Below are 26,814 nucleotides of genomic sequence, written 5' to 3'. Positions count from 1 at the left end.
AGCAGCAGGCGGGAGCAGGAGGATGATTGTCGGTGCAGGAAGGAGATGAGGAGTGGTGGGTGGGGGGCGAAGTAGTGACCGGGCCAGGATGTCTGGGATGGGAGGGCGGTGGTGGTGGTGGTGAGGGCGGAGGGATGAGAGGGATGAGAGGGAGGAGAGAGGAGGAGGAGGAAGCAGCGGTGTCTGTAGCGCTGTTTTCACAGGGAGAGGCTGTGGGGTGGCCACACAGATTCACGTGATTGACGCAGGCTTCTGCTGATAAGAGCTATCAAGATATACAGACGACATGAACGTGTGTGCGCGCGCGCGCGCGCGTGTGTGTGTGTGTTTCTAGCGTGGCTGCGGCTGCTGCTGCTGTTGTTTTTTAATTTCTCCCGCTGCCGCACTACAAACCCGGCCACCTGAGTTTGATCCCTGGCCACGGCGGCGAGTGATCGATGAGCTCAGTGGCTCGCCAGGAGAGTCCCTGCCCAGGGCAATGTTTGGCCAAAGTCACTGGGCGAGCCACGAGCGTGGATTTTGTTCAGAGCCGGAGAAAAAACGAAGAACAAAAAAGAGAACGGGGACACAGACACTGGACCCCGAGGAGAAATCCCCACGCGATGAAACATCGCACATCACCGCGTGGGCAAGCGGACGTCTGAACTTGGTTCGGGCCTCCCCTTAGGTCAGCTCAGCCCAAAATTAGCACGTCCGAACGCGAGCACAAACCCTTTGCCCTGTCTTATAGTAGGTGCTGGGAACTGGCTCGAGCACCCCCCCCCCTCTAGGTCAGCTCAGCCGAAAACCTGAGCACAAACCCTTTATGCGTTGCCTTAATAGGTGCTCGCTAACATGCACCCCGCTCCAGGAGCGCGCGCGTGTGTGTGTGTGAGTGCAACGTTGTGCGTATTGTGGGGGGGGGGGGGGGGGGGCGGCGGTTTGGTGGGGGGCATGAAACTAAACGTGGGTCGTGAGGGGCACGACGCAACAACAGCAACAAGAACAAAAATGCGAAGAAAATAATTTGAACATAGCATGCATGTATATATATACTGTGTATATACTGTATAGTTACTGTATATACTGTATCTGTGTATATACTGTATATATACTGTATATAGCAAATGTATAGGAGTGAAATCCCGGCTTCGATAGTGTCACATCGTGGACAGCCACGCGCGCATGCCACGTGTGTGTGCTTGTGTAGAGCGTATCGTTGGTGGGGGAGCGGTGGGCGCAGTGGTTAGCGCGCTGCGCTACGAACCCAGCGACCCGTGTCCGTTTCCCGCTCACGGACCAGTCTACCTAGGTCGACTCAGCCTTTAAAGGTGAGTTACCTGCTGCTGCTGCTACTGTGGTGGTGTGTGGATAACAACATTAGCAATGACGGGGGAGACAAAGGCGGCCGGTCGTGGGTGATACTGGCAAACCCCATCCCCAGGCCCGTGTGGCCGTGCCTGCCTTCGTGGGTGCTACGGAACTTGCGGGCAGCACTTGCCCCAACAGCCCGTTCGAAGGCTACCTGGGAGAGGGTGCAGGGTCTGGGGGGGGGGGGGGCTTTGTCTCTATCTTTGTGCTTGTTTATTAGCTCATGGCGCAAGCGCCTTCGTCACACTACGGCGGAGAATGGCTTCCCTGGCAAGGGAAGCGCCGATGCGAGATGTGTTTCATTAAAAAAAAAAACAACAACAAAGATAACAACAAACAATTAAAACTATTAATATTGTTCATGATAATAACGACGACGACGACGATTGTACTCGTGTCGTAAACCAGGTTAGTCGGGACTCCGTCTCCCGGCACGGAGCCTCCATCCTCTCAACCTCCTCACCGCCACGCGCCCCATCGCATCACCGCGACGCGCATGCACGTGCAGCTCATCCGAATCGTCCACCAACATCAACATCATCATCATCATCGCCATCAGCATCATCATCATCATCATCGCCATCAGCATCATCATCATCGCCATCAGCATCATCATCATCGCCATCAGCATCAACATCACTGCCCCCCCTCTCACAAGCCACTTGCACTACGCGGCATCTGTTTGGCGCGAGGTTCTTCGTCGCGGACAGTGGATCTAATACCCAGTAAACGTGGCACGTTGGTTGGCTCCCAACGTTGGCCCAACCATTAGCCCTCGACGTTGGATCAACGTCGGGCGCCAACGTTGGTCCCAACGGTTGGTGGCAAACCCACGCCGCTAACGCTGGGCTCCAATGTTGTCAATGTTTACTGGGGTAGCGCCGACAATTCCGAACCACGCACAGAGGCTCCGCAGACGCCTCAGTGCCCGCGCCAACGGGGCCCTTGCGCACAACGAACAGACGCGAAACGATAACGATCTCAGTAACCGCGGACGAGAGATGATTTTTTGCATGGCTCAGTAAGCCTGGAAGGAGCTGCCTACGGGAATCATCGGGAGCCGCGGGAGGAGGAGGCTGAACAGCACCAGCCGGGAGAGTATCGTGGAAGGGGAGCCTCGTCGCAACAGTGGAAGACTTTCAATTGCAAAAGGTCACGGCCGTGGACAGTAGTCGAATACGAACAATTTAAATAGCGGCAGTGACGATGGCGACTTCGTTTCTTTGGACAGAGGCTTATGGACAAACACTGCTCATTCGGCCCGGTGGTGGCTACGCAACGTGGCCTGCAATACAGAACGGGTGAAGGCAGCAGCGAGGGAGGGTTGGTGGGTCACACACGCACACACATTGTGGGGGTCGAGCAGGTGTTGTACCCTGGCTCGCCATGGGAAAGGCGGTACAAACAACGCGCGCACGAACACAATCTGTCCCCTCTCCATGAGTTGCCTGCTCGCCACGTACGCGTGAGTTTTCTCCGGGTGCTCCGATTTTCCTTCCCACACGTATTAACATTCAACGATTGGCCGAAAGCACCTTCGTATATACTCGCACCTCCGCATATTGACGATTGCGCAACATAAAACACTCGTAAATATTGTTGTTCAGTAACCCTGGACAGAGGCTGTAGGGTCTGTTCAGTACCATGGACAGCGGCTGTAGGGTCTGTTCAGTACCACGGACAGCGGCTGTAGGGTCTGTTCAGTACCACGGACAGCGGCTGTAGGGTCTGTTCAGTGCCATGGACAGCGGCTGTAGGGTCTGTTCAGTACCACGGACAGCGGCTGTAGAGTCTGTTCAGTACCACGGACAGCCACTGTAGGGTCTGTTCAGTACCATGGACAGCGACTGTAGGGTCTGTTCAGTACCATGGACAGCGGCTGTATGGTCTGTTCAGTACCATGGACAGCGACTGTAGGGTCTGTTCAGTACCATGGACAGCGGCTGTAGGGTCTGTTCAGTACCACGGACAGCGGCTGTAGGGTCTGTTCAGTACCATGGACAGCGGCTGTAGGGTCTGTTCAGTACCACGGACAGCGGCTGTAGGGTCTGTTCAGTACCATGGACAGCGACTGTAGGGTCTGTTCAGTACCATGGACAGCGGCTGTAGGGTCTGTTCAGTACCATGGGCAGCGACTGTAGGGTCTGTTCAGTACCATGGACAGCGACTGTAGGGTCTGTTCAGTACCACGGACAGCGGCTGTAGGGTCTGTTCAGTACCATGGACAGCGGCTGTAGGGTATGTTCAGTACCACGGACAGCGGCTGTAGGGTCTGTTCATTACCATGGACAGCGACTGTAGGGTCTGTTCAGTACCACGGACAGCGGCTGTAGGGTCTGTTCAGTACCACGGACAGCGGCTGTAGGGTCTGTTCAGTACCATGGACAGCGGCTGTAGGGATAGGAACGCCACGAGAGTGAACACCCTGCACGCACACCAACGCATACCAACGGGAACGGGTGCTCGCAAACTTTCGCCGTGTGTGTGTATGGGGTTGGGGGGGGGGGGACCGGCGGGCGAGGGGGGGGGGGGCACGAGAGGCACGGTGCTGGGGGGAGGTTCTCTGTGCTTACTACAGGAGGTGCCCCGTGCTTTGTTGTTTGTTATCTTACCATCATCATTGACCGTCACCATCATTGATCGGCATCATCATCATTGATCATCGTCATTAACAGCAATGATTCCGCAGCTGCATGTTACATGAAGAGGGTAGGGTACGCCGCCCTGTGTGCTTATGCAGAAGGAGATACAATATTGCGACTTGTACGGGCGGCATCATCATCACCACCATCGTCATCTAGAACGCGTGCCGTCGATTCCGCCGACGGCACGCTACCGTACGAGAGAGACAGCGTGATAAATCTTGCTGTGGTTTAAAAAACAAAAAAAAATATCTCTTGTGCACGCACGTTCCCTTACGCCCAACACACCCTCCTCTGTCACGTATCGTGATCGTCGTCGTCATGATGATTACTCTCGTCTCCGTTTACATTATTTAAAGACTGAGACGATGGCTTGCTGTGCGTGCGGTGTGGGCGAGGTGAGGGTGGGTCGTGCATGCGTGTCGCCGTGTGTGTGCATCTCCAAGGTGCACCTAGCCTGGCACAAGCGCCGTGACGTCTCAGCGACTTAGTTATGAACGGCGGTTGTTGTTGTTGTTGCTATGTGTGATATCCCGAGTTTGAATCTCGCTCACCTGACAACATCAGTGACGACGATCTGTACCGATCCTGTGCCTCCCCTAGGTCGACTTAGCCTCAAATGAGTACATGGTGCTGTGTGGGGAGACAAAGGCGGCCGGACGCGGTGCTGGCCACCCACCCCACGCGATCGCCTCGGAGTGAACCTAGCCTGGCACAAATGCTGTGGTGACGTCACCGCCACTTAGTGACGAATGGAGGCTGCTGCTGTTGTTGTTGTGTGCGTACCGAGTTCTCTGCGTGTGTGGATCGGTGCACGCGTCGAACCTGGCAACCAGAGATCGATACCCCGCTCACGACCACCCAATCAATGGGACAGCGAATATTCAAATACCGGTCGTGAGCCCTACGCCTAGGTCGGTTCGGCCTTTAAAATGCGTACCTTCGTGCGGGGCGTATCAACAAAAACATAAACTGGCAGCTTGGGGGAGACAAAGGCGGCCGTGCCGATCATCATACTCGCTCCGTACTCGCTTACAGCACTTGCCCCTGCAGCCTGTTAAAGACTATACCGGGGGTGGAGGGAGTGAGAGGGCGCCTTTGTCTTTGCTAACGATTGCACGCGTCTGGAAGTAGCGCCGCTTTAAAGGTCACCCCTGTAACACGAACACGCGGAGTTGGATGACTCTGAGATCCATCGGACATCGTCCCTCGTTAGATCACGGTCCGGACGCAAGCGTCGCTCGGTGCCGCAGGGACCCCCCCCTCGCGAAGGGCGAGTCTCGAGACTCAAGCCCTGGACGAGTGGCGGAATCGTCGTCGTCGTCGTCATTATTATTATTTCCGTGAATAGCGGCAGCTTGTGCGCTGCGCTATGTCACGGTGGTCAGAGTGACATCGGTGAGTGTGTGTGCACGTGTGCGTGTGTAGCCTTCATAGGCGCTCGCTAACAGCACTTGCCCCAACAGTCTGTTACAGGCTATACGGGGGATCTTTGTCTTTGTGTGTGTAGCCACATTTGCAAGGGTATCAAGTGGGTTGTTTACTTCGTGTATTACCATCACTATCACCACCATCACTATCACCACCATCACTATCATCACCACCATCACTATCATCACCACCATCAACACCATCATCATCACCATCCACACCATTATCATCACCATCCTCCCTACTACATCATCACCATTACTGTCATCATCACCACCATCATCACTATCATCAACACCACCATCACCATCACCACCATCATCACCACCATCAACACCATCATCATCATCATCACCACCACCATCACCATCACCACCATCATCACCATCATCACCATCACCACCATCATCACCACCATCACCATCACCACCACCATCACCATCACCACCATCAACACCATCATCAACACCATCATCACCACCACCACCATCACCACCATCATCACCATCACCACCATCATCACCACCATCACCATCACCACCATCATCATCACCATCACCATCACCACCACCATCACCATCACCACCATCAACACCATCATCAACACCATCATCACCACCACCATCACCACCATCATCACCACCATCACCATCACCACCACCATCACCATCACCACCATCAACACCATCATCAACACCACCATCACCATCCCTCCAGTGTCAACACCATGAGCAGCACCAACCAGCGAGGAGTCAACAGTCGTGACGAACCCATGTCAAGGCATGGCCGACGCTCGCCACAGCAACGGGGAATTTCCACCACCATCAGACCCCATTTTTGCTCGTTTGAGCAGAAGCCATTGCCCCGACTCCTGATTTGTGCTTAAATCACCGATCGCCGGGAACTTCATCAACAGCTGTTTGGGGCGCCCGGCACACGCGCCCGGCACACCGCGCCCGGCACACCGCGCCCGGCACACCGCGCCCGGCACACCGCGCCCGGCACACCGCGCACGGCACACCGCGCACGGCACACCGCGCCCGGCACACCGCGCACGGCACACCGCGCCCGGCACACCGCGCACGGCACACCGCGCCCGGCACACCGCGCACGGCACACCGCGCCCGGCACACCGCGAGCCACGAGCCACCCACTCCGGCCGAACCAGCGTGGATCCGGCACACCGCACCCACCGCTCCTGTTCCGACAGTGACAAACCGGCCCCCCCCCCCCGCACACCCCCCCCCTCCCCCGCCAAACACCGCCAACCCGGCCGCCGCTAGTAGGGCGCGAACACGAAGTGTCCGTGCGGGGTCCGCAGAGGCCCCGGCGCCGGTCTCAGCAGCGCCGGCAGGAAGGCCGGGCCGCGGATGAAGGTCGGGGGGCCGGGCCGCAGCGTGAACGCCGCGTGGAGCGGCGAGGCGGCCGCCGCCGCCGCGGCCGCCGCCACCGCCGCCGCCGCTCCGGCCGCGGTGAGCGGAGGCCCCAGGAAGCCCGGCGGGCCGAGCGTCTTGAGCGGCTCCTTGGCGAAGGCCATCTTGCCGTGGGCCACGCCGGAGGCGAGCCCCGAGGACGGGTGGAGCGGGGCCAGCAGGTAGCCTCCGTTGAGCGACGTCGCCAACTCCTTGGGGAAGCTCAGCTTGGACGGCTGCGGCAAGACGGGAAAGGGGGTGGGCGGCAAAGGGCACGGGCTACACGGGGGACCTTTGTCTGTGTGTGTGCGTGTGGCATGGTAGGGAGGCACGGGTGGTGCGTCCGCCGGTCATCTCAGTCGGTCGACACGTGGCACCTGCTGGGTCTGTCCCGTGACCTCCTGCCGGCGGGCGTTCGACACTTCAAGCGGCCTTAACGTGCACCTGGCCTGGCACAAGCGCTGTGGTGACGTCACCGCCACTGCTGTGTGCGTCTAGGGAGACAAAGGCGGCCGGGCGTGGTTGCTGGCCACCTACCCCACTCGTGTGTCGTTCCGGCCTTCATCGCTGCTGCCCGCTAACAGCACTTGCCTGTTACAGGCTAGACGGGATCTTTGTCGTTATTTTTTCGTGCGTGTGAGTCTGTGCATGTGTGTGTGAGTCTGCGTGTGCGTGTGTGTGAGTCTGCGTGTGCGTGTGTCTGTGCATGTGTGTATGTGAGTCTGTGCATGTGTGTGAGTCTGTGCATGTGTGTGAGTCTTTGCGTGTGTGTGAGTCTGTGTGTGTGTGCGCATGTGTGTGAGTTTATGTGTGAGTTAATGTGTGTCTGTGAGTCTGTGCGCGTGTGTGTGTGAGTCTGTGCGTGTGTGTGAGTCTGTGTGTGTGTGAGTCTGTGTGTGTGTGATTGTGTGTGTGTGATTGTGTGTGTGTGAGTTTGTGTGTGTGTCTGATTGTGTGTGTGTGTGTGATTGTGTGATTGTGTGTGTGTGTGAGTGTGTGTGATTGTGTGTGTGTGAGTCTGTGTGTGTGTGATTGTGTGTGATTATGTGTGTGATTGTGTGTGTGTGTGATTGTGTGTGTGATTGTGTGTGTGTGAGTATGTGTGTGTGTCTGATTGTGTGTGTGTGATTGTGTGTGTGTGTGAGTGTGTGTGATTGTGTGTGATTGTGTGTGTGAGTCTGTGTGTGTGTGAGTCTGTGTGTGTGTGATTGTGTGTGTGTGATTGTGTGTGTGAGTCTGTGTGTGTGATTGTGTGTGTGTGTGATTGTGTGTGTGTGATTGTGTGCGTGAGTCTGTGTGTGTGTGAGTCTGTGTGTGTGTGAGTGTGTGTGTGTGAGTGTGTGTGATTGTGTGTGTGCGTGTTGCACTCACCCTGGGGTGCTGACTGTGTGTGTGTGATTGTGTGTGTGTGAGTGTGTGTCAGTGTGTGAGTGTGTGTGAGTCTGTGAGTGTGCGTGTGATTCTGTGTGTGTGAGTGTGTGTGTGAGTGTGTGTGAGTGTGTGTGAGTCTGTGTGTGTGAGTGTGCGTGCTGCACTCACCCTGGGGTGTTGACTGTGTGTGGGTTTGCGAGCGACTCGGCTGTAGGGGCCCAGCTTCTGCTTGGGCGGTTTCCCCGCCAGCTTGTCCTTGTGCCGGCGACTCGTCACGTGCTGCGCATACCGATCGTCACAGTCACACAACACAGGCAAAGGACCCCCCCGCCCCCGTATAGCCTCAACGGCCTGCTGGGGCAAGTGCCGTCAGCGAGGAGCAGCACCTGTGATGGATGGCACGGCAAACGGGGTGGGTGGGCTGGGTGGGTGGGTGGGCTGGGTGGGTGGGCCGGGTGGGTGGGTGGGCTGGGTGGCCAGCACCACGCCCGGCCGGTATGGACACCGCTGGGACCAGAATTCCACTCAGCTCCACATCCTCCTGCACCCCTCACTCACTCACTCGCTCGTGCCCTGAGCCACCTACAAAGACAAAGATCCCCCGTATAGCCTCAACATACTGTTGGGGGCAAGTACTGTTAGCGAGTACCTACGAAGGCCGGCACGGCACACGAGGGGGTGGGTGGCCAACACCACGCCCGGCCGCCTTTGTCTCCCCGGTGGCGATGTTTACACACCGCACCAGGTACTAATTTGAAGGTTGAGTCGACCTAGGGGAGGCCCAGGACCGGTTCAGATAATCGTCGTGAGCGGGGAATCGTACTCGGGTCGCCGGGTTCGTAGCGCAGCGTAGCGCTGACCACTCCACCACCGCTCCCCCCCCCCCCACCCCTCCTGTCCACCCCCTCACTCACTCGCACCCTGGGCCACCTTCGAGCCGCGTCTCACCTGCGTGACCCAATGACCCCCCCCCGGGGCTGCCCTCTGACCCCAACCCCCCCTCCCCACCACTCCCCACTACCCCCCCCCGCGTCTCCTGCGTGACCCAATGACCCCCCGCGGCTGCCCTTTGACCCAGCCCCCCCTCCACTCCCCCCTACCCCCCCGTCTCCTGCGTGACCCAATGACTCCCCGGGGCTACCCTCTGACCCTCTGACCCCCATTCACCCCCCCGCCCCCACTCCCCCCTTACCCCCCCCCGCTTCTCCTGCGTGACCCAATGAACCCCTCCCCCCGAGGTTGCCCTCTGACCCCCCTCACCCCCCCCGCCCCACTCCCCCTTACCCCCCCCCCGCTTCTCCTGCGTGACCCAATGAACCCCTCCCCCCGAGGTTGCCCTCTGACCCCCCTCACCCCCCCCGCCCCCACCCACCTGCTTGAGCTGCGACTCGGAGTTGACGACGACGTCACAGAGCTCGCAGCGGAAGGCGCGGGTCAGCTGCACCACGCCCCCCCCCGGGCCCCGCCCCCCCCCGCCCCCCTCGGGCCCCGCCCCCCCCGCCCCCCCGCCCCCCGCCGCCCCGCCCCCCCGCGGGGCCGCATGCACGCGCGGATCGTGCCCCCCCCACTCTGCACCTCCATCATCACCTTGTGCTTGGCACCTGCGGGGGCGGGGTTGGATAAGGGTGGGGGGGGGGGGTGGAGAAGGGGAGGGAGGGGGGAATGGGGGGGTGGGGGGGGAGTGGTTTGGGGGGGGTGGTAGTGGAGGGGGGAGAGGTTTGGGGGGAATGGGAGTTGGGGGAGGGATTGGGGGGAAATGTGGGGGGTGGTGTGGGGAGGGGGGAGGAGGGTGGGGGGGCAATGGAAGGGGGGGGTGATGGGGGGAGGAGGGGGGGAGGAGGGGGGGAGGAGGGGGGGAGACGGGGGGGGGGCGAGGGGGGTGTTGGGAGGGGAGTGGAGAGTGAGGCGGTAGGGAGGGGGGGGGGCGAGGGGGGGAGAGTGTTTGGAGGGGAGTGTTGAGTGAGGTGTGTAATAAATTATTTAATTCAGCTCGACCTTAATTCAGCGTTCGTGTAAAAATCCACCCGCTCATGAAAATTCATGAGGGGGGTGGGCCTCATGTGGAGTGACGTCACGCGCGGGACACACACATCCTTGGCTCATTATATTAGTAATATAAATACGATCTTCGTCCATGCCATTGATGAGAGCGTTGATTTTGAGTTCAACCTCGATACTCGCCATCAATCAGCAGTATCAGCATCATCATCATCATAAATAGTGATTATTCATCATCGATAATCGCCATCATTATCATCAATCAGCAGTATCATCACCGTCAGCATCATCATCATCATCATAAACAATAATGATTATTCATCATCGATTCAACAACAATCAAAGCCACCTCCACCGATCCCCAATCACAGCCCACATCTCCACCCCCCCTCCCCCCCCCTCGCAGCGCTAATCGATATTCCACTTCGCTCACGCGGCGCGTGCACGTGGAGCTATTCATACCGTAGGGCCCAGGCCAACCACCACCAACCACCACCAACCACCACCAACCACCACCAACCACAACCAACCACCACCAACCACCACCAACCACAACCAACCAGCCTTGCCTCCCTCACTGGCACCAACCCCTCCCCTCCCCCACAGCCCCTCCCCCCTTACCCACAGCCCCTCCCCTCATTGCCACTACCCATTCTGCACACAGCCCCTCCCCTCAACCCACAGCCCCCTCCCCTCATAACTCCTTCCCCCTATTCTCATAGCCCCCCCTTCCCCCATAGCCCCTCCCCTGAAATCCCCTCCCCTCATCCATCCCCCAAACCCTTCCCCCCCCCCCGCTGTCCCCTCAATGCGCCCATCTCCTTCCATCTCGCCCCTCCCCTCCAAGTAGCCTTCACTCTCCCCGCCCTCCCCCCCCTGGCCCCCCCCCCCTCACTCCCCACACCCCCCCCCCCAGACCCTACTCACCCCCCCCCCGCCCCCCCTCTTGGTAATGAGTGTGATGAATTATGTGTCGCTCGCACGACTCGGGGTGCGGGGAGCCGTGTGGGACTTCTCCAGCCTCTTCCTCGCACGCGGTGCCCAGGAGATGTTGACTACCTCGCCTGGTCTACAGGAGGTCGTGGGTTCGATCCCGACCCTGACGATGCCTGCTGCTGCTGTATATTTGAAATTTGCTTGTCTCTCTCTCATCATCATCATCACGGTGCCCATGAGATGTTAACTACCTCGCCTGGTATACAGGAGAGCGTGGGTTCGATCACGACCTTGACGCCTGCTGCTGTGTATTTGAAATTTGCTTGTCTCTCTCTCATCATCATGACGGTGGCTAGGAGATGTTGACTACCTCGCCTCACACCGCATTACCGTATTCACTTCACTGCTGCCCTTAGCAACCCCACACCGCATTACCGTATTCACTTCACTACAGCCCTTAGCAACCCCACACCGCATTACCGTATTCACCTCACTGCTGCCCTTAGCAACCCCACACCGCATTACCGTATTCACTTCACTGCTGCCCTTAGCAACCCCACACCGCATTACCGTATTCACCTCACTGCTGCCCTTAGCAACCCCACACCGCATTACCGTATTCACTTCACTGCCGCCCTTAGCAACCCCACACCGCATTACCGTATTCACTTCACTGCCGCCCTTAGCAACCCCACACCGCATTACCGTATTCACTTCACTGCTGCCCTTAGCAACCCCACACCGCATTACCGTATTCACCCTACCGCAGCTCTCACGTGTAAACGAGTGTGTTGTGTTGTTCCCGTATTCTCCGTGTCGCGAGCTACCTTTGTAATGCGCTTCCAGCTGTGACTGCGAGTTCACGGCCACCTTGCAGAGGGCGCAGTACAGCAGTCGCTTGGCCTTCTCTTCCTCGCTCTCCGCCTTGGGGGGGGGGACCCCCCCCGTGGGGGTCCCCGCGGAGACCCCCGTGGGGGGCGCCGGGGGGAGGGGCTCGGCGTGGGGGCTGAGCCCCCTCGCTGGGGGGTCGGGTCCCTTTGCGAGGTCGTTCGGGGGGGCGGGTGACGACGTCGGTGATGTCGTCATCGTTGTTGTTGTTGCTGGTGGTGGTGGTGAGCTTGCGTTGCTCATGATGCTGCTGCTGATGCTGCTGATGCTGTTGTTGTTGTTGTTGCAGGGAGGTTGTTGTTGTTGTTGCTGCAGCTGCTGTTGTTGTTGTTGTTCTGGTGGTGGAGAGGGCGAGAGACACGGGGTGCCGCCCATCGGCTCAATGCGTCCGTCAACAACAACAACAACAGCAGCCCCCCCCCCCCCACCTCGTCATACACTCTCTGTCTCTCTCTGTCTCGCTCTGCTGGGGCCTCCGTGAAGAGGAAGGGCCGTTGGCCGAAACGTCGCCTGTCATATAAATATATATTGCCTTTTAAGGCCACATATACCCGGCGTTTGTTGTTATTGACACGGAGTGTGTTGTTGTTGTTGTTTGTGCACCACCACCAACGCAGCAGCAGCAGCATCGTCAAAGGATTGGTTCAAGTGTCCATGACGATGCTCATCAGCAGTACCATCATCATCAGTATCAGTACCATCATCATCAGTATCAGTACCATCATCAGCATCAGTACCATCATCAGCAGTACCATCATCATCATCATCAGTACCATCATCATCAGCAGCACCACCATCATCAGCAGTGCCATCAGCAGCAGTACCATGATCATCAGCAGTACCATCATCATCAGTACCATCATCATCAGCAATGCCATCATCATGAGCAGTACCATCATCAGCATCAGTAGCACCATCATCAGCACTACCATCATCATCAGCAGTACCATCATCATCAGCAGTAGCACCATCATCAACAGTACCATCATCATCAGCATCAGTACCATCATCAGCAGTACCATCATCATCATCAGTACCATCATCATCAGCAGCACCACCATCATCATCAGCAGTACCATCATCATCAGCAATGCCATCATCATCAGCAGCACCATCATCATCAATACCATCATCATCAGTATCATCATCAATATCATCATCAGTACCATCACCATCATCAGTACCATCACCAAAATCAGCAATGCCATCATCAGCAGCAGTACCATCATCATCAGTGCCATTATCCTCATCAGTACTACCACCATCATCATCATCAGCAGTACCACCACCATCATCTGCAGCAGCAGCACCACCACCATCAGCAGCAGCACCACCACCATCATCAGCAGTACCACCACCACCACCATCATCAGCAGCAGCACCACCACCACCATCATCAGCAGCACCACCACCATCATCTGCAGTACCACCACCACCACCATCAGCAGCAGTACCACCATCATCAGCAGCAGCAGCAGCAGCAGCAGCAGCACCACCACCACCATCATCATCAGCACCACCACCACCACCATCAGAAGCACCACCACCATCAGCAGCACCACCACCATCATCATCAGCACCACCATCATCATCATCAGCAGCAGCAGCACCACCATCACCACCACCATCATCAGCAGCACCGTCATCATGTCACGGTGGACGCCCCCCCCACCTTCATCCGCGCCCTCCGGAGCCTCTTGGGGCGCCCCCTGACGAGTGGCCCCTCCCCCCGCGCCCTCGGCGACCTTCTTCACCTTGGCCGACTCCATCTTCACCTTGCCCGACTCCATGGCCCGCAGCCTCCTGCCGTGCTTGGTGCCCTGGAAGTGCGCGTCCGCCTGGTTCTGGGTGCGGAGACACGGGGGGGACACGGGGGGGGGGGGCACGGAGGGGGGGAGAGACACGGGGGGGGAGGCACGGGTGGGGCACGGGGGGACACAGACAGGGGGAGACACGGGGAGACACGGGGGGGGGGGGGGCACAGAGGGGACACGTGGGGGACACGTGGAGACACACAGATACGCGGTGAGACACGGGGGGGGGGGGGGGACACAGACAGGGGGAGACACGGGGAGACACGGGGGGGGGGGGAACACAGACAGGGGGAGACACGGGGAGACACGGGGGGAGGACACAGAGGGGACACGTGGAGACACACAGAGACGCGGTGAGACACGGGGGAGGGGGGGGGGGACACAGACACGGCGAGAGAATATCTCCACGTGCACGCGCGCGGGGGAGACGCGCAGACCCAGAGAGTCGCCCGCCAGGTTCCATCTCCCTGCGCGGAGTTTCAAACAATGGGGGCGAGTTTCGTAGATTCCCACCCCCCCCACCTTCACCCCCCCCCCTCCTCACCCCCCCTCCTCACCCCCTCCCCCCCACCCCCCCCTCCCCTCTCCCCCCCTCCTGCCTCTGTCCACCCCGCGGTACAGATCAGTGTGTGTGGGGTAGAATGTGTGTGGGGTAGAATGTGTGTGGGGTAGAATGTGTGCGGGGTAGAATGTGGGTGACCGCACCTCCTCAAAGGAAGAGGAGGCCAAGTACCCTCTGCAGGGCCCTCTGGAGGAGGCCAGAGGCTCCCACAGGGCCAGGGCAGCCCCATTGGAACGCACGGACAAAGGTGCCCCGTGTAGCCTTCACAAGGCTGTTGGGTCAAGTGCCGTTAAGCCGGGCACGTAACGGTGGGAGGTGGCCGACACCACGCCCGGCCGCCTTTGTCTCCCCAGTGGCGATGTTTACTACAAACCGCACCAGGTACTCATTTGCGGCTGAGTCGACCTAGGGGGGGGGCAGCACCGGTTCAGATTAATCGTCACCGGCGTTGGTGGCCGTGAGCGGGAATTCGCCCGGTTCGTAGCGCAGCGTAGCGCTAACCGCTGCACCACCGCTCCACCCCCGCCCCGCCCCCCCGACACACAAGAAGAACAGACCCCGCTATTCATGCACATTCCACGGCGCATGGCGATGCGATGGGGCGCTGAGATGGCGAGGGGGTTCACGTCAAGGCTCCCCGGGGCTCAGACTTAATGACGGCGACGATGACAGAGAGACGGTGAGAGGCATTGAAGGAGGTGTGGGTATCCCCTTGGAGAGGGGGGTTACCCCCCTAGAGAGGGGTACCTCCACCCCTTACCCCTCCCCCTCCGCCCCCTATGCCCGTATCCGCTAGTAGCAGCCCCATTGTGTAACCCCCTAACAATAGCCCCGAGCACCGCAGTACAATTGGACAGACTTTGGATATCGCGACTCGGATATCGCGCGTATCCTCCGCGTGTCCATCGCAGGTAACGATCTCGCGGAGGCGCTGGCCACTCGCTTCGTCGACGTTCCTATGGCCGGGGCCAGGCACGGGCGTGGGCCGGCCGCGTCCGACTCCCCCGGTGAATGGAGGTCATTGTTGCTCGCCAAATTGAGGCGCTGAGGTCAGCGAAAAAATATATAAAATTGCCGTAAGTAATGAGATGGGGTGGGGGGGGCGGGGGGAGGGGGAGGGGGCCGGGTGGGGGGGCGGGTGGGGGATCTGAAAGATTCCTCGGAAGGAGGGAGACGAGTGGGGGGGGGGTAGCCCGCTGATAATCGCCCCGCCCGCCCCCCCCCCCAACCCACCTCTGCTACTGTAGTGCAGTGGGGGGTGGTGGTGGTGGTGGGTGGTCATAATGGCCATGTCGGATTCGTGAACTCAGCAGCGCTCAGAGCCTGAGTTCAACAAGACCCGGGCTGCTCTTCGCGAGGAATGGAGCTCACAAGGCAGGGCAGAGCGAGAAGGAGGAGGGGGGGGGGTACGTAGAGTGGATGTGGTGTGCCGCATGGGGACACGTGGGGACACGTGTAGACCACGTGGGGACACGTGGGGACACGTGTTTGACCCCAGTCGCAGGACAGATCCTGTCAAACAGAGCTTCACACCTCATCGGATTGCTCCGGTGACAAAGACAGATCCTGATGATGAGTTGCCGGCTGAACTAAAACACACGCACCCTTCATTGGTTTCTTTGTGAGGATATTATTAACGATGAGGCGGATTTATATATTCATATGGATACAGTATTGTGAGTAAATTTTTTTTTATGTTCAAGGCGCAGCCGTGTTCGCTGCTGTCGGAAGAAGCGGCATCTACCTTCACCCGAGGGAGCTCAGGAGAGGCGCCACAAGCCGTAGAGGGGCATTGTGGCCTCCTCCTTGATGCCGCGGTGCCCAGGAGATGTTAACTACCTCGCCTGGGCTACAGGAGGTCTGTGTGTCTCTTTCATCATCATCACGGTGGCTAGGAGATGTTAACTACCTCGCCCGGGCTACAGGAGGTCTGTGTCTCTCTCTCTCATCATCATCATCACGGTGGCTAGGAGATGTTAACTACCTCGCCTGGTCTACAGGAGGTCTGTGCCTATCTCTCTCATCATCATCACGGTGCCTATGAGATGTTAACTACCTCGCCTGGTCTACAGGAGGTCTGTGTCTCTCTCTCTCATCATCATCACGGTGGCTAGGAGATGTTAACTACCTCGCCTGGGCTACAGGAGGTCTGTGTCTCTCTCTCTCGTCATCATCACGGTGGCTAGGAGATGTTAACTACCTCGCCTGGGCTACAGGAGGTCTGTGTCTCTCTCTCATCATCATCATCACGGTGGCTAGGAGATGTTAACTACCTCGCCTGGTGTACAGGAGGTATGTGTCTCTCTCTCTCTCATCATCATCACGGTGGCTAGGAGATGTTAACTACCTCGCCTGGGCTACAGGAGGTCTGTGTCTCTCTCTCTCATCATCATCACGGTGGCTAGGAGATGTTAACTACCTCGCCTGGTATACAGGAGGTCGTGGGTTCAAACCCGACCCTGACGCCTGCTGCTATATATTTGGAGTTTGCGTGTCTCTCTCTCATCATCATCATTATCACGGTGGCTAGGAGATGTTAGCTCCCTCTACTGGGCTACAGGAGGTCGTGGGTTCAAACCCGACCCTGACGCCTGCTGCTGTATATTTGGAGTTTGCGTGTCTCTCTCTCTCATAATCATCACGGTGGCTAGGAGATGTTAACTACCTCGCCTGGTCTACAGGAGGTCGTGGGTTCAAACCCGACCCTGACGCCTGCTGCTGTATATTTGGAGTTTGCGTGTCTCTCTCTCTCATCATCATCACGGTGGCTAGGAGATGTTAACTACCTCGCCTGGTATCGATCTGCCTCCCGTTGTATCTGTACCAGATGTAAATTCCTCCGGTACAGCCATCGAAGGCTTCACGAACTGCGTGGTCGAAATAAATGCGGGAGCCAGAGGGCATCCCTGTCGCACCCCAAGGTGAACAGGGAATGACTCCGACTCCTCGCTACGTAGCCTTATCCGGACCTGCCCACCACCATGAAGGATGTCCTCTGGCACACACAGTCACACACACAGCCAAAGACAAAGATCCCCCGTGTAGCCTGAACAGAATGTTGGGGCAGGTGCTATTAGCGAGCACCTATAAAGGCCAGCACGGCACACGAGGGGGTGGGTGGCCAACACCACGCCCGGCCGCCTTTATCTCCCCAGTGGCGATGTTTACACTTCGCACCAGGTACTCATTTGAGGCTGAGTCGACCTAGGGGAGGCCCAGAACCGGTTCAGATAATCGCCACTGGTGTTGGCCGTGAGCCCCCGGGTCGCCAGGTTCGTAGCGCAGCGCGCTACCCGCTCCACTATCGCTCCACACACACACAATCACACACACAGCCACGCACACACGTGTACACGTGTGCACACACAGACACACAGACATACACACGTGTACACACAGACACACACACATACACAAACACACAATCACACACACAGCCACGCACACACGTGTACACGTGTACACACACAGACACACAGACATACACACGTGTACACACAGACACACACACACACACACACGTGTACACACACAGACACACACATGGGTACACACACGTGTACACAGACAGCCACGCACACACGTGTACACGTGTACACACACAGACACACAGACATACACACGTGTACACACAGACACACACACACACACACAAAGCCACACACAGACACACACATGGGTACACACACGTGTACACACACAGCCACACACACGTGTACACACACAGACACACACACACAGACACACACACACACACACACGTACACACACACACGTGTACACACACAGACACACACACGTGTACACACACAGACACACACACACAGACACACACACACGTACACACACACATGTGTACACACACAGACACACACACACGTGTGCACACATAGACACACACACGTGTACACACACAGCCACACACACACACACACGTGTACACACACAGGCACACACACACAGACACACGTACACACACGTTTACACACACGTACAAACACACACGTGTACACACACAGACACACACGTGTACACACACAGACACACACACACAGACACACACACAGCCACACACACACGTGTACACACAGACACACACACGTGTACACACAGACACACACACGTGTACACACACACATGTACACACAGACACACACAGACACGTGTACACACACAGACACGTGTACACACACACACGTGTACACACACAGACACACACACGAGTGTAGTATTTATAGCGAGAGGCCGCCAACAATGGGAGTCGTTAGGCCGGGAGAAGAAGACGTCGTCCCGGTGTCTTTCGAGCTCCCTGGGGGGGCAATTACAGAGTTCGTTCCGTGCTCTCACGGCCGTGAGAGCCCCCCCCCCCCATCTCCACCCCCCCCCCCCCGTGCCCCCCGCCCCCACCTCCAACTCCCCCCCTACCCCCCGTGGCCCCCGCTCCCCCCAAAGGTGTTGCGCAACTATGGGCACGGTGACGTCACGAGGGGGCGATGTTGCTGAAGGTCCCGGGCGGCATCGGCCGGGTCACCGCGACCACGTGACACGGGCGGGGAGTCGGCCACGTGACACGGACTCGCCATCACTCCCTTCCCTCTGCCAGATGCCGACGCCGCTGCAGCAGCAGCAGCAGCAACAGCTGCAGCAATAGCTGCAGCAACTGCAGCAGCAGCAACAGCAGCAGCAACTGCAGCAGCAGCAACAGCAGCAGCAACTGCAGCAGCAGCAACAGCTGCAGCAACTGCAGCAGCAGCAACAGCAGCAGCAACTGCAGCAGCAGCAACAGCAGCAGCAACTGCAGCAGCAGCAACAGCTGCAGCAACTGCAGCAGCAGCAATAGCTGCAGCAACTGCAGCAGCAGCAACAGCAGCAGCAACTGCAGCAGCAGCAACAGCTGCAGCAACTGCAGCAGCAGCAACAGCAGCAGCAACAGCAGCAGCAACTGCAGCAGAAACTGCAGCAGCAGCAGCAACAGCTGCAGCAACTGCAGCAGCAGCAGCAACAGCTGCAGCAACTGCAGCAGCAACTGCAGCAACAACTGCAGCAACCGCAGCAGAAACTGCAACGGCAACTGCAGAAGCAACTGGTGCAGCAATTGCAGCAACAACTGCAGAAGCAACTGCAGAAATAATTGCAGCAGCAACTGCAGCAATTGCAGCAGAAACTGCAGCAGCAACAGCAGCAGCTGCAATAGCAGCAGCAACTGCAACAGCAGCAGACTGCAGCAGATGCAATAGCAGCAGCAACTGCAGCAGCAACTGCAGCTGCAATAGCAGCAGCAACTGCAACAGCAGCAGCAACTGCAGCAGATGCAATAGCAGCAGCAACAGCAGCAACTGCAGCTGCAATAACAGCAGCAACTGCAGCAGCAACTGCAGCAGCAGCAGAAACTGCAGCTGCAATAGCAACTGCAGCAGGTGCACCTGCGTTAGCAATGTGAATAGTTGATACGCCTTCTATTACTCTGAACGTAAATTAGTTTATTTCGTCGATCAACAAAAAATTCGCACAGACACGCAAGTTCCGTGTCAATAATAATCACACCACCGCCGTGCGGTGGTGTGCGACGTTTCGGACAATGGCCCTGCTTCACAGCACTTAGGAGAAGCCAGAGGGGGAGAGTCAAGTCGCTCTGAAGAAGGGCCACTGCCAGAAACGTCACAGAGTGTTTATTTTGTTTTCTTTTGCGACCACAAATAGCAGCGTTATTGTGTGAGTCTGTGGGTCTATGTGTGAGTCTACGGGTCTATCTGTGTGAGTCTATGGGTCTCTGTGTGAGTCTGTGGGTCTCTGTGTGAGTCTGTGGGTCTCTGTGCGAGTCTATGGATATCTGTGTGAGTCTATGAGTCTCTGTGTGGGTCTATGGGTCTCTGTGTGAGTCTATGGATCTCTGTGTGAGTCTACGGGTCTCTGTGTGAGTCTGTGGGTCTCTGTGTGAGTCTATAGGTCTCTGTGTGAGTCTATGGGTCTCTGTGTGAGTCTATGAGTCTCTGTGTGAGTCTATGGATCTGTGTGTGGGTCTATGGATCTCTGTGTGAGTCAATGGAGCTCTGTGTGAGTCTATGGAACTTTGTGGGTCTGTGCTCACGAACAGCACTTGCCCCAACAGCCTGCAGAGGCTACACGGGGGATCTTTGTCTTATTTCGTGTGTGTGTGTGGGGACGGGACCCGCCTTACCTGGGAGTTGAACCTGATCTGGCACAGGCTGCAGGTGATGATCTGTCGCTTGCGTGGAGCCGGAGCCACCCCGAACGTGTGGTTGATGACCGCCTTCTGTACCGGATCCATCTGAGAGGGGGCGGGGGGGGGGCACGGGGGGGGGGGGTTACGTCGGGAGGGTTACGTCCAAGGGACGTGCCCGCCAGTAACAATCGAACTCGGCAGGCACTCCACCTGCTCGCAAATGAACGCTCTGGTCGTTTTTTTCTTCTCTCGACACATCCCATGAGCCCCCGCGCACGCGCACCAGTTTCAGCAGCGCTGGCTCGGCAATGAGCACGACTCCGCAGCGGTTTCGACACTGGGTGTCTCTTCAGCAGTCAGGCTTCGCTTGAGCCCCTGGCTGGTGTGCAGGCCGGATGGTTATCGGTAAGGGCCCTGTTTCTGTGTGAGCTATGGGCTCCATTCACTACGTACACACAAAGACAAAGATTCCCCCGTGTAGCCTTTAACAGACTGTTGGGGCAAGTGCTGTTCGCGAGCACCTAATGAAGACTGGTACAGCACACGAGGGCGTGGGTGGCCAGCACCACGCCCGACCGCCTTTGTCTCCCCAGTGGCGACGCTTACACACCGCACTAAGCACTCAATTGAGGCTGAGTCGACCTAGGGGAGGCTCAGGTAATCGTCGCCGGTGTCGGCCGTGAGCGGGAATCGAACTGGGGTCGCCGGGTTCGCAGCGCAGCGCGCTAACCGCTGCGCCACCGCTCCCCACGCGCGCTCTGCGAGGTCTCTGCGCGCACGCGCCGACTCCGCGTCTCCGGTGATGTCGCCGGAACAGAAATAACCGAGATCCCAAGCGGCTCCATCTCCCCGCGAGCTCCTCCTGTCCATCGCCCCCCCCCCCCACGTGTCTCTCCCACGTGCTGCTCATCATTTCCTCTCGCGCGCTCTCTCACCCCCCTCTGTACTCTCCTCCCCATCTCCCTCCACCTCTCTCCTGTCTTCTCCCCCCCACCACCACCACCACCACCCTCCTCCCCCCCCCCCCATTTTCCTCTCTATCTCTCTCCCCCCTAGTTCTCTCTTCCTCTCCTCTATCTCACCCGGCGATCTCCTTCCCCATCTTCCTCTCTATCTCTCTCCCCGTCTCTCTCCCATCTCCCTCCACACCATCAACTCCCTCCCCCCTCTTCCTCTCTCTCTCCCCGTCTCTCTTTTTTTTATTTTTTACATTTCTTTCTTCATTTTTTTAAATTAATTTTTTTAAAATTTTCTTGTTCTTTTTTTCTTTTCTTTTTCTTTCCATATTTATTTATTTATTCTTTCTTTCTTCTTTCTGGGATTAAACCCACGACCTCCTGTAGACCAGGCGAGGTAGTCAACATCTCTCAGTGTCTGGGATTGAACCCACGACCTCCTGTAGACCAGGCGAGGTAGTCAACATCTCTCAGTGTCTGGCATTGAACCCACGACCTCCTGTAGACCAGGCGAGGTAGTCAACATCTCCTAGCCAGCGTGGTGCCACACACAGTTCAACTCCCGCTCTCCCTCACCTCCCATCTCTCATCTCTCTCCATCTGTCTCTTCCCCCCCCCTCTCTAAATCTCTCTCTCTATCCCTCATATCATTCTAATCGCTCCCTCGCTCTCAAAATCTCTCCCATACCCCTCCCACAATCCGTCCATCTCATTTTTTTCCGCTGTCTGCTCTCTCTCTTTTTCTCTCTTTTCCATCTCCCTCTACACCTCCCTCCCCCATCTTCCTCTCTCTCTCCCCGTCTCTCTCCCATCTCCCTCCACACCATTACCTCCCTCCCCCCTCTTCATCTCTCTCCCATCTCCCTCTGGTGATGGCTCATCCCTATGGGCGGGTGGATAAAATTAGGTACCACGTTGTAGATATTGTTGTTGCTTCGGGTCGACTCAAGTCGTAACTGAGTAGCCGGGTGCGGTGTGTGGTGAACATCGCCACTGGGGAGACAAAGGCGGCCGGGCGTGGTGCTCACCTGGCGTGCCACAGTGGCGGCCTTCATCGGTGCAGCTACTTGCCACTAAACAGCAACTTGCCCCGACAGTCTGTGACAGGCTACACGGGGGATCTTTGTCTGTGTTTGTGTGTGTCGGTGTATCTTTAACAGCACTTGCCCTAACAGCATGTGAAGGCTATACAGGGGGCAATCTTTATCTTTGTGTTATCTTTGTCTGTGTTTGTGTGTGTCGGTGTATCTTTAACAGCACTTGCCCTAACAGTCTGTGAAGGCTATACAGGGGGCAATCTTTATCTTTGTGTTTTACATCACCCACAGCACTTGCCCTAACAGTCTGTGAAGGCTACACAGGGGTCAATCTTTATCTTTGTGTTTTACATCACCCACAGCACTTGCCCTAACAGTCTCTTAAGGCTATACGGGGGGGGGGAATCTTTATATTTGTGTTTCACATCACCCACAGCACTTGCCCTGACAGTCTGCGAAGGCTATACGGGGGGGGGGCAATCTTTATCTTTGTGTTTCACATCACCCACAGCACTTGCCCTAACAGTCTGGGAAGGCTATACGGAAGAGGGGACAATCTTTATCTTTGTGTTTCACATCACCCACAACACTTGCCCTGACAGTTTGTGAAGGCTACACGGGGGGCAATCTTTATCTTTGTGTTTTACATCACTCACAGCACTTGCCCTGACAGTCTGCGAAGGCTACACGGGGGGCAATCTTTATCTTTGTGTTTTACATCACTCACAGCACTTGCCCTGACAGTCTGCGAAGGCTACACGGGGGGCAATCTTTATCTTTGTGTTTTACATCACTCACAGCACTTGCCCTGACAGTCTGTGAAGGCTACACGGGGGGCAATCTTTATCTTTGTGTTTTACATCACTCACAGCACTTGCCCTGACAGTCTGCGAAGGCTACACGGGGGGCAATCTTTATCTTTGTGTTTCACATCACCCACAGCACTTGCCCTGACAGTCTGCGAAGGCTACACGGGGGGCAATCTTTATCTTTGTGTTTTACATCACCCACAGCACTTGCCCTGACAGTCTGTGAAGGCTACACGGGGGGCAATCTTTATCTTTGTGTTTCACATCACCCACAGCACTTGCCCTGACAGTCTGTGAAGGCTGAGGAGGCCGCTCACATTCGGGAAGTTGTGGAAGAGGCTGAGTCTCGTGGGCGCGCCCTCCCCCTGGAAGGGGAGGAAGCTCTTGAGTCCTGCCGGGTGCTGAAGGGGCATCGCGGGGCGGGCGTGGAGGGGCTGGGGGCCCACACCCCCCTGGCACGCGCCTCCTGCGTCGTGGGCAAGGGGGGGGGGACAGACACGGGGCAGTTCATAGGGTGCAGGGTGACTGCAGCAAGAAGGGAGCTGGGTTCAATGAGCGACTCTGGCCCCCATCTCTGGGTGGGGTTCGTGTGAGCGCGCCCCCTCCCCCCACTGTGTTTTAAGTCACACAGAGATGCATAGACTCGCACAGAGATTCATAGACTCGCACAGAGATTCATAGACTCGCACTGAAATCCATTGACTCGCACAGAGACCCATAGACTCACGCAAAGATCCATAGTAGACTCAAATAGAGACCCATAAAGGGATCCATAGACTCACACAGAGACCAATAGACTCGCACAGAGATCATAGACTCGCACAGAGACACATAGACTCGCACAGAGACCCATAGACTCACACAGAGACCAATAGACTCGCATAGAGATCCATAGACTCGCACAGAGACACATAGACTCGCACAGAGACCCATAAAGGGATCCATAGACTCACACAAATACCCATAGACTCGCACAGAGACCCATAGACTCACACAGAGACACATAGACTCGCACAGAGACCCATAAAGGGACCCATAGACTCGCACAGAGACCCATAGACTCACACAGAGACCAATAGACTCACACAGAGACCCATTAACTCGTACAGAGACCCATATATCCAGAAAGGGATCCATGGACTCGCACAGAGACCCATACACCTCGCACAGAGACCCATTAACTCGTACAGAGACCCATAGATCCAGAAAGGGATCCATGGACTCACACAGAGACCCATACACTCGCACAGAGACACATAGACTCACACAGAGACCCATAGACTCGCACAGAGACCCATAGACTCACACAGAGACCCATAGACTCGCACAGAGACCCATAGACTCACACAGAGACCCATAGACTCACGACAGAGACCCATTAACTCGTACAGAGACCGAGTTGTGAGTAAACCGGGTTCTCAAGTGTAGCGAATTGATGACCTCGGATCGGCCACCAGTGCCCACACGCATATAAACCACCCACAGACCGCCGTGCGGGGAGCCGACTGCCCCGTGGGGCAGGGCAGAGTGTGAGGAGCCATGCCCTCGACTGTGCGTGGACGGGAGCGCCACTCAACGAACTCGGAGGTAGCTCTGTGGTGTCCGCTTCCGTGTGCCGTTCAAGGCGACTCGTCATCTCGAGTGCAATTCGTTACAACGGCGAGCCTCCCACCGGTTTTATTGTTGTTCTTGTTGAAGTGGGGAAACGACTCGGAGACGTTGCGAAATGCCCCATCGCTGACATAGCGAGGGCCTTGCTTGCGAGTGTCAAATATCTGAAAATCTTTCCCGGAGTCAATTACTCGGCGCCCTGACTCGCTCTCGCACGCGGATCGAGACAGTCTCCTCGTTCCTGAGTTCACTGCTGAAGCCAAAGCCCCCAGGGCATTGCGGGGGGAAGAGTGCCCTCAGGGCATTGTGGGGGGGGGGGGCAGAGAGCCCCCAGGACATTATGGGGGGGGGGGGGGGCAGATTTGCCCCAGGGCATTGCGGGGGGCAGATTTCCCCCAGGGCGCACTTGCCGCTCGCACGAGCTAGGAGGGGGAAAGCGACGGACCGCGTCCGCGACCGCGGATGTGTTCACAATGAGCGGCTGCGTGAAGCGGCTCGCCACCTGGAGCTCTGAGTGCACAGATGCTGCCGCGGGATGGGGGGCGGGGCGTGGGGGGGTAGAGGGGAGGGGGGGTAGAGGGGAGGGGGGATAGAGGGGAGGGGGATGGAGGGGGAGGGGTAGCGGGGAGGGGGGATAGAGGGGAGGGGGGATAGAGGGGAGGGGGGATAGAGGGGGGGGGTAGCGAGGAGGGGGGGTAGAGGGGAGGGGGGGTAGAGGGGAGGGGGGGTAGAGGGGAGGGGGGGTAGCGAGGAGGGGGGGGTAGAGGGGAGGGGGGATAGAGGGGAGGGGGGATAGAGGGGGAGGGTGGAGGAATTGGCTCGCGGGTGAGAAGGGGGGAGACGGGGGGAGAGGGGCCAGGGGAGGGGCCAGAGGGGAGGGGCCAGGGGGGAGGGGCCAGGGGGGTGTGGAGGTGGGAAGGGGAAAGATGAATGGGGGAGGGGGGACGAGAGGGCTATAGGGGAGGGGGGGAGCGGGGTAGAGGGGAGGGAGACGAGGGGGTGGGGGCGGTGGTGCGTGGATGGGGAGTACAGTAATGAGAGATGATAATCCATTGAGGGTGGGGGTGCTGAAGAGAAGGGAGGGGGGTGAGATGGGGGGAGGGGTGGGAGAAGGGGGGAGGGGTGGGAGAAGGGGGGGAGGGGGTGGGAGAAGGGGGGAGGGGGGTGGGAGAAGGGGGGGGAGGGGGTGGGAGAAGGGGGGGGAGGGGGTGGGAGAAGGGGGGGGAGAAGGGGAGAAGGGGGGAGGGGGGAGAAGGGGGGAGGGGGTGAGAGGAGGGGGGGGGACCCTGATTGACGCGCTCCGCCCTGCCTGGTGAAGTGCGAGCCAAGGGGAGTTCGATGCACGGAGCTTGCCGCCTTGCTGAGAAGACGTTTCACCATCACACTTTTAATCTACCAACGATTCAGCAGCCAGAGCCTTCCTTCCCACATTTGTACCTCTACAAATACAAGTGTATATCTATTTTTATTTATTTATTCAACACATCCCACCGGCCCGTCGAGCATTCTGCGAGCGTGCATGCCATCAGCAAGCGGCGGACCCGATTCGGCGCTGGGCAAAGCGCGTTCGAGAAGAGCGGCTTCGGCGTTCGAGTGCCTCATCAGCAGCCCGGCCGGCCTTGGCTGGCAGCAGACGCGTTGATCATCGCACTGCTGAAGCTCACTGGAGGTGTCGTGCCTCGCGGTGACAGAGAGAGAGACAGAGAGAGACAGAGAGAGACAGAGAGAGAGACAGAGAAAGAGACAGAGAGACAGACAGAGACAGACAGAGAGAGACAGACAGAGACAGACAGACAGAGAGAGACAGAGAGAG

The 26,814-nt window shown here is 57.6% G+C and overlaps 1 pseudogene across 1 annotated transcript in view; it reads right to left on the bottom strand.

Moving 5' to 3' along the window:
* Positions 1 to 6,685: 6,685 nt before the first annotated feature.
* Positions 6,686 to 26,814, bottom strand: part of LOC144951416 (zinc finger protein 385D-like) — a 56,279-nt pseudogene continuing 36,150 nt past the window's right edge. The window contains exons 2-8 of the transcript XR_013640478.1: positions 23,708 to 23,856; positions 20,583 to 20,693; positions 13,701 to 13,872; positions 11,968 to 12,363; positions 9,579 to 9,807; positions 8,375 to 8,485; positions 6,686 to 7,071 (exon numbers count right to left, since the gene is read on the bottom strand). The product of XR_013640478.1 is annotated as a zinc finger protein 385D-like (transcript). The remainder of the gene's footprint in view (positions 7,072 to 8,374; positions 8,486 to 9,578; positions 9,808 to 11,967; positions 12,364 to 13,700; positions 13,873 to 20,582; positions 20,694 to 23,707; positions 23,857 to 26,814) is intronic.

This window comes from Lampetra fluviatilis, chromosome 62 (assembly GCF_964198595.1).
Source record: "Lampetra fluviatilis chromosome 62, kcLamFluv1.1, whole genome shotgun sequence".
NCBI classification, from domain to species: Eukaryota; Metazoa; Chordata; class Hyperoartia; order Petromyzontiformes; family Petromyzontidae; genus Lampetra; species Lampetra fluviatilis.
The sequence above is the reverse complement of the archived record's forward strand: the minus strand, read 5'-3'. Positions and strand labels throughout refer to the sequence as shown.